This window comes from Ruditapes philippinarum, unplaced genomic scaffold, assembly GCF_026571515.1.
Source record: "Ruditapes philippinarum isolate M1 unplaced genomic scaffold, ASM2657151v2 ctg1316_1_1_1_1, whole genome shotgun sequence".
Lineage (NCBI taxonomy): Eukaryota > Metazoa > Mollusca > Bivalvia > Venerida > Veneridae > Ruditapes > Ruditapes philippinarum.
Window position 1 is genome coordinate 171269 of NW_026858836.1, and position 3417 is coordinate 174685.

The window sequence follows — 3417 nt, forward strand, 5'->3', positions numbered from 1 at the left end:
CATAAAGTATAAAATCCTACATATATTTACAATGTCATTTAAAATAATATGTAAATGTAATATGATAAACAATTTAAAAATATTTCTAGTCAGGTCAGAAAAAAAATGATAGACAAGATCAACAAGGAAAGGCGGTGTTCAATGAACGCAACCCCCGTGGAATCTATTTCAGGCTAAAAGAGACTTTTTTATGTTTGGGGTCCGGTCCGCCTGGGCTCCTTGTCATTGGTTCTTGTTGCTGGGTCATATGGGGGTTGCGTTCATTGAACGCCGCCTTTCCTTGTTGATCTTGTTTATCATATTTCATCTTAAAACGTTTTTTATGTTTCAACCAATAGCGAGGAAATTCAATTTATATTATGTGGCTGCATTCTTCGTGTTTTTTTTTGTTTGCGTGTGTTTATGGTTTTACGGCGCACTGACTAAAATTAAGTCACGTACCGACGAAACAGAAAGATGATCTTGGTTAACCTGGGATGTTATAAATTTAATACAAGGGTTCAAAACTAACATATATGGTGGAGCTGAGAGTTGCATAAACCCCAGTAATTCAAACCCATTTTATCGCCTCCAACGATCATAACTGATCTAATTAAGAATCTTTGACATTTAGTCTAAATTTAATTACATTTGGTCAGTAATGGAAAATTAGCTTACTATAACATATATCACTGACAGTAAACCACTAACAAGATCTACTATCATTTGTGCAAAAAAATGCACGTAAGCATAAAACCTTAAAAGTTTTAAACGCTCAAAAATTAAAACATATTAAATACGCATAATTGTATAAAGTAGAAAACGCTGTGAAGTTGTTTCATCAGGAAAAACGTACAATATATCTAATTAAAGCCTGATTTTAAATGAATAGAAATCATATGATTGTATAAAACGTTGTCTACTTTAGTTATGAATGATAATGAAAAAATCTGGAAACAAAGTTATCCCTCGAACGCATTAATCACATTAAAATTACAAGAGAACTGCAAGACTCGGTTTGATTGAGTCTGTACATGAGGGATAATGAATACGTGCAACATCCCTCACGCCCCCTAGCACCGGCTTGAGCGGTACTTAATTCTCAACACTCAATAGTGCTGGCATCAATGATCCCGAAGGACCAGAAAAATATAACAACACTGAAGTAAAGTACGGGGCAACTTTTTACAGCTGCCACACAGCACTTAACACCTGCTGTTGTGAAGTATAAAAATCTGGAAACAAAGTGATCCCTCGGAAGCATTAATCACAACAAAATAACAAGAGAACTGCGGACTCGAATTGATTGAGTCTGTACACGAGGGATAATGATTACGTGCAACATCCCTCACGTTCCTAGCACCGGCTTGAGCGGTACTCAACACTCAATAGTGCTGGCATCAATGATCCCGAAGGACCAGAAAAATATAACAACACTGAAGTGAAGTACGGGGCAACTTTTTACAGCTGCCACACAGCACTTGACACCTGCTGTTGTGAAGTATAAAAATCTGGAAACAAAGTGATCCCTCGGAAGCATTAATCACAACAAAATTACAAGAGAACTGCGGACTCGGTTTGATTGAGTCTGTACATGAGGGATAATGAATACGTGCAACATCCCTCACGCCCCCGAGCACCGGCTTTAGCGTTACGCAATTCTCAACACTCAATATTGCTGGCATCAATGATCCCGAAGGACCAGCAACATATAACAACACTGAAGTGAAGTACATCATATGTATCAAACGTAATCTACTTTAGTTATGAATGATAAAATTGAAAATTTGTATCGAACTTTTTTCTCATTTGTAAAGTTGTTTAATTTTGTGCAGACAAATAATTGAGCTGAAACTAGTTGTAGAAATAATTCAATATCATAGTTCTACTACCTAATATCTTCTTTGTCTGAAAAATGTTTGCACATCCACAAAGTAGATGTTATTAAATTAGTATGCGCATTTCTACTGAATTATCTGTTTGTAAAAAGGAAGTTTATAGAAACGTTTATTTGATAAGCAAGTTAATATATACTCATCGTCGGATACTCACGGCCGAACCATTAACATTTATCAGGCCGATATCCAGTCGATAAGAGGTATGTCAAAGACAGCTTTTCCATCGGTTGCCTCACAATTTCATGAGGTCTATACGACGTTTGGTTAAACCTTAATTCTAAAAAAAAGATTTATGTTTTCATTTTTCCTTGGTACATTTTCAGATTGAACTTTTAATTAATATGAAAACAGACATATGTGTACATTTTTATAATGTCTGGTTTTGTTTATATACTCTAATTTGGTCTGTTTAATTTGTCAACTGTCTGGTATTAAAAAATACTGTTTCATTTGACAGAACAAAAATAAGCAATCTTAGAAAATCCGTTTGGCTAACACCTACTCGGAAAATAACATACGATTTGTAACCTTATACTGCAGACGCCACTTTTTAAGAATTTCACTTTCATGGCACATTGATGGTTCCATGGTAAATGCCTTAAAAAGACATCTGTGGATGTTTTGAAATTCAAATTTTCTCCATTTTGATGTTTTAATGTTTGATTCTGCTTAAGCTGGTGCTTGTGTGCGTAGATGTTAATTTGCATTTTTTAATAGCGTCCATGAACAGGCTTAATTAGATCAATCCTCCGAAATTTTCAATTTTGTTGCTTTTAGGCTTTCTTAAGGGATAACGTTTTTCTCTGTCTAAAAACATTTCTTTTATCAAAAGTTAGAAGATGAATATCCTTATTAATATTGGAAATTATTAAGATGCAATTGTATTAATTGACGACGAATATCTTTAACATTTCTTCGGCATTTAAAAGCAGAAACATAATAACACATTTAGATAATAATCATTTCCGCGTGACATTGAAATCATATTTCTGCCATTTATATGACCTAGCAAATACTCTTCAACATTATATCAATATAATTCTGTTGATTCATTCTCCAATGAACAATTCAAACTGATAATCAGCGAGATGTTACAAAGGAAATATGTTTACCAATACAATACGGCACTTCAAATGTGTCAAGCAAATATTGCAAATTGAGATATTTTTACTACACTTGACCTTATTTCTAATATTAGTAAATGTAAATAAATCATGACCTTGCAATACAATATGCCTTGTTCCTACTTTTGATGTACATGTAACATTTATTTTGCATATTTTCATAACTGAATTTAATTTCATCTTTTTCATTAGATTCCTGTGTTTTTTAAAAACAATTTTTAAAGACCTGTTATATTTATCTAATTGCTCATTTATTTATTATGCTCTCCGAAGGGAGAGCATATAGTCGCCACCTTGTCCGTCTGTCCGTCCGTTGTCTTATCCAAAGCATAACTTTAACACCCTTGGAGATAATTTGTTTAAACTTCATACAGTGATAGAGGGCATTTAGGGGGAGTGCAATGTCAAAGAACCAT